General features: G+C 33.9%; 1 long non-coding RNA gene across 2 annotated transcripts in view; it reads right to left on the bottom strand.

The window, feature by feature from the left end:
- Positions 1–381: 381 nt before the first annotated feature.
- The window catches only part of LOC107215794, a 32,361-nt gene continuing 20,819 nt past the window's right edge, over positions 382–11,923 (bottom strand). The window contains exons 3-5 of one of the 2 annotated variants that reach the window (XR_001525260.2): positions 5,660–5,794; positions 3,069–3,133; positions 382–1,934 (exon numbers count right to left, since the gene is read on the bottom strand). This is a non-coding gene — a long non-coding RNA (uncharacterized LOC107215794). Of the gene's footprint in view, positions 3,134–5,659; positions 5,795–11,923 lie in introns of both variants that reach the window. The other variant, XR_004495581.1, reaches the window with a different exon arrangement.

The following is an 11,923-nucleotide window of genomic DNA, read 5'->3' as shown; positions in this document are numbered from 1 at the left end:
TTGCCAGCTAAAACATATCTGATTTACATAATCTTCCTATCCAACTCTTTCTCAGCACTTTAGGTGGAGAGGTACTTTATGAAATTAGAATAATGCAATCATAAAACAGTTTGGGCTGGTTGTATGGTCCAACACTCCCTGGAAAAAGCAAGAACATCAAGTAGATCACGATTCTCAGAGCCCTCTCCAACCCCACCATGAAGGGGTCATCTACCACCATTGTAGAAATCTCATACAATCCTCCAAAGCTCATCAGAGACACAGCAGTTGTGGAAAAGGGGTAGAAATAGAAATTGCATTTGTCAGTATTGGAAAATGAGCCTCTGTTACCATGTTATTCCATATTACAACATATGCAAATGAGTGTCATAACAGGGGAAATGAAGAAAGCAAATGGAAAACTTATATTTATTGAAATAACACATATAAAATCAGACAATCACAGAACCCTAGAATGATAGATTATTTCAGTTTGGAAGGAACCATTACAGGTCATGTAGCAAGTAATGCAAGAAGCAGTAACATCTCAAACTACCTCAGGTAGCACAGAAACTTGACCAACTAGACCTTGATTGACTGTTTCTAGAGATGGGACATCTACCACTTCCCTGGGCAACCTGTTTTTGTGTTTCACCACCATTACAAAAAGCTTACTCTTTGTATCTAGTCTAAATCTACCCTCTTTAAGTTTAAAACCATTATCTTTTGTGCTGTCACAGCAGGCCATACTAAAAAGTCTGTTTTCATCTTACTTATACATCCTTTTGAAGTATTCAAAGGACAGAATAAGGTCTCACAGAACCTTTTCCAGGCGGAGCAACCCCAGCCCTCTCAGCCTCTCCTCACAAGAGAGTTGTTTCATTCTTCCAATCATTTTGCAGGTCCTCCTCTGGACGCATTCTAACACGCCTATGTCTGTGCTGAAAGCTGTAGAGATAAGTACAATATGTCAGCTGGGAACACATAGAAGTACAGTAGAGGGGGACAATCACCTCTCTTGGCCTGCAGGTTGTGCTGGTTTTGATGCAGCCATGGATATGTTTGGTTTTCTGGGCTGTGAGTGCACCCATACAATTGTGGACACACTGGGCTTCTGTCCAGCTTTTCATTCACCAAGACCCCCAAGTCCTTCTCCAGTCTTCCTCCAGAGGGCTTTCAATTACTTCACCCCTCAAACTGTATTGAAACCAGGATTGCTCCAGCCCAGGAAGAGGACCATTTCATAAGCTTGTCCAGATTCTTCTGAACAGCATCACTGTGCTCTGAGTCCCCTGAAGGACTTGAGTAACTATTTTGCAAAGTACAACACCAAAACTCTCCCCTGTGATTACTGTAATTAGAAGTCTTGCAACACATCTTAATGTAGGCAAACATCTACTAGAAGACAAGTGAGACAAAGAGAGGATCAGAAGTTAAATTTCTCATCAGAGTCCTTGCTTATCATCTCATCAGATTTAAGTGAAATTAATTACTCATACTACAGGTAAGGTATGATTTGGGTTAGCAGTGTCTTAATCTTCTACAGTTGTCCTGAAATGGTGCTGAAATTGGTCAGATTGAACATTAGTTTATTCAGTCTAATTGAATAATATGTAACAAATGGAAAGTCAAAAGGAAATGGACTGTAAACTGAGATCACACTTTGCACAAATAGTCAGCATAATTTATTACAAGAAAAGGAAATGAGGGAATTAACTGTAGACAAAATACTGAATTTTTGAGAAATACAAATTTAATGCAGGAGGTATGGAAGAGATAAGTACTTTGCATGTAAAGAATGACAGATAACTTGATGATCACATGCAGAAACTGAAGATCAGTTTATTGTTAGGATTCTTTTCACTTTGAATTATCCTTTGATTCAGACATGAAGCCTCAGGTCTGAAGGAATCAAAACAATTCAAACAACCATTATTGTAAAGCTTGGTGGGAATCTGGAGTAGGAGAGAAGACCTAGTAAGATAGCAGCATTTACAAGAAAAGATTCCAATCATGATAAATCACGAAGAAGATTCCTCTAAGTTAAATAATGACATTACTAAAGGAAGAAGAGTGATTTAATGGATAATTATAACATAATAATAATGGGATAATAAAAGCAAATAATCATATTCTAGACAAATGTTGTTGAACATATGAATTTTGAAGCAGTTTGGAAGGAACCAGAATGAGTCAACTTTTGCTAATATTCCTACTGAACTGTGATATTTGAATCTCAGTCTTAGTAAAGTAGCTTTATTGATTGAACTTGGTCAAAAATATCTAAATGAATAATTTATGAAAATCTGATTAAAAAAAATCTATTCTAATGCAGGAATGATAATTACAGCATATAGAATTCTGGTTTTGATTTTCAGAGCAATATGAAAACAGCCTAAATCCTAATCAAATAGTAAATTTTCCTTCATCATGTGGGAGTGTTTCCTTCCCCACTATTCTTTCTTTCCATTTCAATCTGTCTGAGTCCACGGGACTTTCAAAATGCTACAGAAATTTGAGATTTCTCTCTGTGACTGTTCCAAGTGAAGAGAATGATACATATATTTTCTTATATTTTCTTATTTTTCTTATTTTTGAATTATATAGTGGTGAGAGTTGTTCAGCCTTAGGCAAATCACTAATCCTCTCTGACCGTCTATTTATCTATATATAAAATAGACCTAATAAAAAGTCCACCAGTAGCAAACATGGAATTTAAGCTAGACAAATAGTTTGTAGCAATAGAAGAGTGAAACTGGCATAATTAATTGAACTGTGGTGAAACTAATCCTACTGGCAGCAGTAAAATTATTCAGTCATGTAAGTTTTATTTTGTTACAGTCACAAATATGCTCTAACTGAAATAAATACAATGTCCCTGTCTTTCTCTCCAGTGAAAGGCTGTAGCAGAGGCAGTAAGTAAATTTTTCTTCATGTTGGTAGTTATATAGCACTTAAGAAAAGGGACAGTAAAATATACAAATTCTGGGGAACCTGAAAAATGTTCTTTTAGGAGGCTACTGGGTTACCATTGAAACAGAAGTTGCAATCTTAATTTCAACCTAGTGAAAACATGCACATATGAATACCTAAATTCTGGTTGTGTTTCTCTACTCCTGTAAACTCAGAGTTCCTAGGAATTTTAAGCTTCTTCCTGTGAAAGAGAAAAGAGGAAATCCATAATCATGAAGTTTATAAGCACTACTATACTTAGTACAGCTAATAACAAGGTGAGCAAGAAAACAACCTACAACCTTCTTATCAGTCTATTTAATACTGCTTACTTTTCATGAAGTAACAATTTAGTAGGAGCTTAGATTTGCTTATTGAGAGCCCTCTGAGAGCAACTGATAAACCAACTTATATGAGAAAAATCTTGAAATATTTCTGGTAAGTTATAAAGCATTGAAATATGTTAGAAAACAGAAGTTTCAAACATTTTAATTCTGATCTGGAATTTTCCACAAATGATGGCAACACTGGTCAGTAACACATCTATGATAACATGCTTAACTTAATGTGCTTAACTAATGAGATTTAAATCATGATAAAAAAGAATGCAATGTTTACAAATACTAGAATCACAGAATCATGAAATAGTTTGGGTTGGAAGGAACCATCAAAAAACATCTAATACAGAGTCCCCCTTGCCATGGCAGGGACACCTTCTAATAGATCAGGTCACTCAAATCTCCATCAAAACTGGCTTTGAAAACATCCAACTCTTCTAAACACCTCATATTCTTCATTCCATTATAAATTTTCCATGGTAAACATATAACCCCAAAAATCTATCTATCTAATGACATTAGGAAGGAAAAGAATTCCTGCAGTAGAATGTATATTTATAGCATTGGAAGAAATCTCAGGCTAGAATGTGTAGGAAGGAAATTCCTAGAAATATAAATTATAAAGTGGTGGAAGTTTGGAAGATATTACATTCTTCAGGGCTTTTCTCATCATAATCAATTATATTTAATTATGTACAATTAAGCTTAAAAAACTTATGATAATTGTTAGAGCTCATTCTATTGAATATATAATTTAATTATCATAATTTAATTTTCATAACTTTGTAAATTACTAGAAAATCTAGCTATATTATTAATTAATATAGTATATATTTATGATTTAATATAAATATTTATATTCAATTAATTTATAATGTATAGAAGTATATTTTATAATTCAATTTTTGTAATTTTTATTTTATAATTATAAAAGATGCTTTAAAAGAACCTCAATTTACTGGGGAAAATAACTGTATTTTACACTGAAATATGTTGGAAAAGCAGGGAGGGGGATGGATATTGGAATCTGTGTTTGACAGTTTTCACCTTTATACAACTTTAATGTTCCTAGGTCTCTCTAGTTTTAAGTCATTCTAAAAGATTCTACATAATCCTAAAAACTTAACTTTTGGGTTTTTTAGCCCACTGCTCAAAGCAGTTACATTTGATATAGGAAATTCTCCATTCGCATCTCACCATAAATGAGCATGAACTTGGCCTTCTTCAACGTTTTCTGGCCATACTTAATTACAGATTTTTGACTAGACCAAGCCTTATGTACTTAAGAAAATTGCACCCGTTTGGTCTTATGCAAAAAGCCCTATAACCTTGGCCCTTTTATCAAGAATTGGACTTAAAAGGACATCACTATTGCTTGAAAGATTTTAAAAGCTTTGCTGACACTACCCTTGAAAATCTCTTATATTAAGACAGGTTATATTTTGTACTTACTGTTGCTTCATACTATGTCCACGCACCATGATAAATCTCTGAAGGCTGCAATATCGACTCCTTCCAAAATGGTCTTATATTGCATTTTAATGTTTTTCTTTAAATTTGGTTGGATGGCATATACTAAATATATGTGTGTGTATATATATATCTATATACCTATATCTATATCTCTATATATCTATCTATCTATATATATATATATATATATATACACACACTAAGTATACAGCTGAGCCCAGGAAGGGGAACTTTTTTCGTTAAGGTCTTCAGTGGCCTCCTGTGTATACATGTAAAAGACAGGACTTTAGATCTGTTGGTCAAAGGAAGGACAGTGCACCTGAATTTTCCAAGGAGCTAGCAGATAGTCTTCCATCCAGGAACTTGTTTCGCTTTAATAAATCTGAGTAAAGTTGCTATGAAGTTGCTTTGTCCATTTTGGGGTCAAAAAAGTACCAGTAAAACCTTCCCACATGGCAATGTTATGGATGTTTGGCAGAATGCGATTAATTTATACATACTTGGTCTACTATTGTCAGACCATCAACTAAACAAATAAAGTTTCTCTGACTTCTTATTTCTGACACTAAGCTGATGCAGGTCATGCAAATGTGAGAAGGAATTTGCACAAGCTTTATGATACTGTACATAAGAAATAGTTTTCTTTCTTTGGTAAGGGAAAATAAATGCATAAAAATAGAATGGTAGAGAGAGAAAAACAGATTTAAAGGCGTAAAAAACCACAGTTATAAAAAATAATAAGATTTTGCTGCTGTGTCTTTAGAAGGGCTAAATTGGTGTAAATCCACTGTTATGAAGAAGGAAAAATACAACATGCACGTGACAGCATGATTATGTTACACCATGAATCATCACAGAGTTGCAAACAGAGCTGAAGCCCAGGTAGATAGTTAAATCAGCTTAGTACTTATTTTTACCTGATCCCTGTAGGGTTGTTTGGATGACAGCAGTATGATCCCCTCTTGGATTTTCCAATAGATCATCAGAATATCTTGGCTTATGCTGTCACATTCTTCCTTTATTCTGAATATTTAAGGGTTTTCTTGGTAGTTCTACAATAAGCAGATTATATTGCCAGATTAGATATCTAAATCTTATATTTTCATTATCATAACAATTGCCCTTGGTTTATTTTTTATCTGAGAGTTAACCAGATTTTATATTCTTATACTAGGCTCTGATTTTTATTGTCTTATAATTCTGTAGTACACCATTCTGGAGTAAATATGTAATTGATGAATTATTCCTTTGAAATTCTTGAGTAACTCAGAAGAAACTCTTGTGCAAAAATTTGCTAACTAACATTCAGGAAATAATTGCTGGCTTGTTTGTATCACATTCCCTGGATTGCATGAAATATACCTTTGAATTTGTTGAAAATGCATCCTCTGATCAACTTTTAAATTTCAATCAAGCATTGAGTAAGAGGGAAAGAGGTAATAGCTTTTCCCTCCTGACATGTTTTGGCTTCATTTTTCTTCATGAAAAGTTGTTCTCAGGCCATTCTAAAGAAATATAGTAATATCTGAAAATGAATGTTAAATGTAGTAAACAGTTTATGCACAGTTTTCAATTTATTTTTTTATTTAGGGATCAACTTTTTTAGTATTTTGAGTCTGCTCTCATTTCCAATATAAGGAGGAAAGCAAATCTGTAGAATGATTAAGCATGATTTGCACATCTTTTAGCAAATTAAAGTACATAGTGTAGACTACTTCACTACATCAACATGAATTATGTATTCTGGAGATATGTGTCTGACAAGCAGATATTATTTGTGTTTGGAGCATGTAGTTTGAATGCAAAATTAATCTCCCCATGCAAAAAAGCTCCACCTTTTCTAAAAGACATATTTAAGCTTTTTTTTTTTTTTTTTCTGATGTATTTCTTTGTAGGATACTCTATTCTGTCTTGTATCTAGTAAAATATCCTTCCAGCAATTAGGCTTTCATTTGTACAGTTCTAATTGCCCTCATACCATCACCTGAATTCTGATTCCTGCAGACAGTGAACTTTTGCACTGATTTGTTTGTTGTATAATGCTGGGTGGAGAAAAAAATCCAAGCCTTAATGTAATTTTTTGGTGTTGTGGTGGTAGCTGAAGACTAGTACTTGGTCCTTAACATGCCAAAAAGATGCTGATACAAGTACCTTCACATTTAATTTATAATACAAATGGAACAAATGGATTTTTAGAGACCCAGATTTGAACAAACATTCTCGATTTCAGATTATCTTGTAGAAATCAGATTGTTAGCAATTAAGTGCTATTGACATGGCACAAGCAGTCATGAGAGAAAAACTTTCTGTTAGATTGAAGATATTATGCAGATCCCCTGGGTACTTTAGCCTGACCCAGTGAGAGAGCCCTTTGGAGTGGGATTTGCTCTGTGATTTTCTTAGAGTGGATGAGGTTTTTTTCTTTTTAAACAGTGAAGACTAAAAGATAGGAGGCTGGTATTTTTTCCATGTGAGCCTAAATAGATCTGGCCGGTTCTAAGAATAAATAACAGAAGAAGTAAAGCAAAATGACAGTGCGAATATAAACTTCTTGATGTTGTCTGTGATTGAATACAGATTCATAATACTGAGATTGACATTTATATACTTAACCATGTGAACAAGAGAGGCACAAACTCATACTAGGGGTCTAAAAGGTAATTATTTCTTGGATATGTCCTTTCTAGAAAGTTATGAAGTTATTTTAAGACAACCAGCGAGTTGTCGCAGTTACAAAAATACAGAAGCATGTGTAGATTACACATACCAAAAAGCTCTGTGGTACGATCCACTAGCAATACTGAAGAGGTGATGCAATGAGCACTTAAATGAAAATATATCTTACAATCAACAGGTTTTCTTTTCAGTAAATTAATTGTATTGACAGCTTCTCTTCCTTTTCATGAAGATACTAGGACCAAAATAATTTTATTAGGAACAAGTAACACAATAATCCTTCTAGAAAGGTTAATCTTATCCAATGGAGCACTGTTTAATATATCACAGTGCTTTAAGTAAAAACATATATAAAATTCGAATTTAAGACATTAGACCTTGTAGAGAAAAAGATGTCGGCATTTCTTGTCATGATCTAAATTGATATGTCTCTCTTGCAAAATACCCTTTTACTTAAATGGAATAAATTGATTCAAAACTTCTGTGTTTTTACCATTTGAATATTTTAGTTACCTAAGACACTTCCAAAAGAGTAGTAGCTTTTCCCCTCAGGGTAATTCTATTCATATCAGTGGGAACAGGTCATTAATATGCCCTTTTACGATCTTGACCAAAATTGGATATTTTAATTGTGTCAGTACCAAAGACTAAATATCTGTAACACTTTGTTTATAGCAATTTTGGCTTGACACAAGACTTAGGAAACAATCAGCATGAGAGAATAACTTCAAAACCTCAAAAGCAAATAATAACATAGTGTTAGTTTCATGTACTTCAAATAAAATAATAAAAGCAAGGAGAAAAGAAGATGGGATTTCTACTGCTGGCTGAATCCATTAATTTTGCTTGAAGCTCTGATATTTGTTTTAACTTGTTCCCCATAATGATGTGTTAATTGTAGGGGGAAGACTGGAACTGAAAAGGTTCTGGTTTGAGAAATTCTGTGCAGTACATCTTCTATAGCATTACTCTAAATATTACGTGTGTGTTCACACAATATGAGAGCAGAAGTGAAACTATACAAAAAAATTATTGACTGTAAAACAGCAGAATAGCATTTAATTGATGACCACCAGAGAATACCCATATTTTCATGGGCACCATTACATTAATAAAGATAGAATAATCCAGTTAGAAACAACTACCTTTTCTAACGGGAACTAATTAATTAATGGAAAAAAATTCCACTTAAATTTAACTGAATCTGTTGGGTCAGAGGAGCTCCTTGCAGTGATAGACTGTTTTCTCACAGTGATAGGCTGATGAATACTTGCTAGTTCCTTAAGCCCTTCTGGATATATTTTCATAAATGTCAACAAAGTAGATCACATACTTGCATTATGCCTGTGATTGTTCTGATGTCCTTCCAGATGGATGGACTTCCAGTCTTCTGTCTGAGGAAGAAGCTACTTTTCCCTAATATAAAATGTATCTTGAAATGTGTTTCAAGAGCAAGCCTATCCCAAAAAAATTGACTTGTATGTAAATTAAACAAGCAAAACAACCCAAACCCAACCATTTAACCAAAACCATACATACACACTCCGACCCCTGACCAACCAGCCAAAAAAACCAAAACCAAACAAAAACCCATAATCTTGAGAAAATAAGCACCTACAGCGAATTTCATAATACACTAAAATACTAGTAAGATATTTAGGCTTAAGAAAAACCTTTCTATGAAACATAATAAGCAAAAAAATTGTATATATGAAAGGCTTCACAAAGAGTTTACTTAAAAACTTATTACATTCAGTATAAAACTCACTACAGAATTCAATAAACCTTTTATCAGTCCCTAAATCATGAAAAAAGATGTGTTCTGGGATTCTATTATTTCTTGGAAAAAAAATAACTTAATGAAATTTTGATTCTTCAAGAGCACTCTAGAGTACAAAGAATGAAACAAAGGTTTTGGTATGGAGAGATGAGAATATGTTCTACCGTGGGCAGTTTCCTGAAGTGTTTGTTCACTTATTGTAAACATAAGCTAAGAACATTTACTTTTACAATGTGTCTTTCAATGGTGGATCTTGGAAAGGTGAGAATTTACTGTTCAAATATGAAGAGTATAAGTTTTGTAATATTTAGTCACAAACAAACTTAATCCAAAGATTTGGTGCTGATCTAAGAAAAAGAAAAATGACACAATTTCTAGGGTGATGTAGAAACAGAAATAAAGGAACAGAAATGAAGGACTTTTTTCTCTGGCCCCGTCTTTTTACAAGGGTGAGTAGAAAAATAACCAGGTGGTGATTTATCAGCTTATGTTGCTCATTACATACTTTATGTAGCTGATCAGTCATGCAAATTGTTGTGAACATTGGAATTTTTACAGAGTTTAGTAACAAATAATGTTCACTTAAAAAGTGGTAATTTCAAATTTTATTTGTCGCTGCTAGTATGGATTGTTTTTTAAAAATGTATTTTATTTGAAACTTATGAGTGATATTTAGAGGAAAATATAAGCAAATAGTTGAATATAATAATTCCTGCCTAATTATTCAACAGATATATGCAACATATATATATGCAAAATATATAAATGGAAATAAAATTATTAATAATTTCCAAAGATCAAATAATATTTAAATTGTCATAAATATAGCTAAAAGCAGAGAAGGGCAGAAATACATGAGGTATAATATTGTTGGAAATGCCACACAGAAGTAAAGAACAAGAAAAAAAACCACTAAAAATATACTTTTGAAGGTCTTTTATCTAAAAATCAAAATCAAATGCTTTTGATAAGGCTAAGACTTCCAGGAAGGCACCGAGACAGATTCCAATGAAATGCTAGTCCCAGCAGATTTTGAAGAACTGTATACCCAAGAGGACAAGGTAATAATGAAATGCTTTTTAATGGCATTAAATTTTATTCAGGTGCCTAACAGCATTATGCTGCATAAAGAATTTACCGTAGTATCCTCACCCTTGCTGCCAGGATCATAGCAGCATCATTTTATTATACTCACACACAATGGATAATACAAGTGTGCATAATACAAAATTCCTCTTTTTGACTCTTAATATTGTCAAATAAAAAAATGCTGCATTTCAAAATCTACTTATGTTCATTTAAAAAAGAAAAAAAAAACCAACCAAAAAAATCACTGCAGTTCTGGAAGTGATTTTGCTATCAATATAAGAAAATCTGGGAATAAAATATTTTACCAGGAAATTATATAAACAAAAGGCCACTTTGAAAACCCCCTCAAATTTTGTGCAGATTCAAATAGATGTATTTATCTTATGTCTATGCAATTTTTGTAGGTTTATTTTGACAAAGGTAATTAAATGCTTAGTTCAAGGTTGAAAACTGACAATAGATGTTAAGGTAGTGAAAACACATTTGTGGTTTGCAGTCCTGAGGGATAAGGGTCAAGTAAGGAGTGAAGTTAGTTTAGTTCAGGAAAGCAAACTGCCAGCTCTTCAAGGAGATAGGCAATACGATCTTCTAGGACACTGGTCTCAGGGACAAGGAAGTGGAACAGAGCTGGCAGATGTTTAAGGATGTCTTCCATTGAGCACAAGAGCTACATACCCCTTGGAGCAAGAAATCTGGCAGGAAAGACAAGAGACCAGCATGACCGAGGAGAAACCTGCTGGTAAAATTAAATGGAAATAAATAAATGCAGGGGTGGTAGAAACAAGGTCAGATAAACAAGGTCAAAGAAGGTTGATGCCCCTGGTCAACAGTGTTGGAAAACTGATAACAAGGGATGAGGAGGAAGATGAGGTACTCAAGAACATTTTTGACTCAGTCAGAAAGCTCTCCTCCCACACCTCCCACACAGGAGAAGCAAAGTCCCTCCCATGGTAACTAAAGATCAGGTTCATGACCACCTGAGGAACCTGAATGTGCATAAGACTATGGGACCCCATGAAATGCATACCAGAGGCCTGAGGAAATTATCTGATATAGTTGCCAGGACACTCTCCACGGTATTTGAAAAGTCTTGGCAGCCAGGTGAAGTCCCAGGTGATTGGATAAACAGGAAACATTATTCCCATCTTTTAAAAGGATAGAAAGAGGGACCCTGAGAACTACCAACCTGTGAGCCTCACCTCTGTGTTATTGCTATGACATGTTTTATCAAGACAGTATGTTTACACTTCATTTGTGACACACTTAATTTAGAGATTTAATCCATGAAAATTAGTAACTAGAAAGAATTGTTCCAAATATAGGTGACATTATTGCAATCACTGCCAGCACAATCAATTTCCTATCCTAGATAAGGAAATATGAATTTAGTTACCATGGACACATAGTAGAAATACTTTGTAAACGTAAATTTCGCCTCTAAACTTCATGCAGATTAACTCTTATTATAATGTTCCTCCACTGTTTCTTGTGTAGAAAGATCTGGTAAGACCTCAGATTCTATAAAATGGCTATTCATTTATGTGTACATCAGCATTAGTGAGAGCTAGTAAGCAGAGATTGGCAGATCAAAATTGTTGGTACGGAGAATCTAGTGCTTATCTCAGATATTTTTGTT

This window comes from Parus major, chromosome Z (genome assembly GCF_001522545.3).
Source record: "Parus major isolate Abel chromosome Z, Parus_major1.1, whole genome shotgun sequence".
Lineage (NCBI taxonomy): Eukaryota > Metazoa > Chordata > Aves > Passeriformes > Paridae > Parus > Parus major.
Note: the sequence above shows the minus strand (reverse complement) of the source record. Positions and strands in the feature narration are given on the sequence as shown.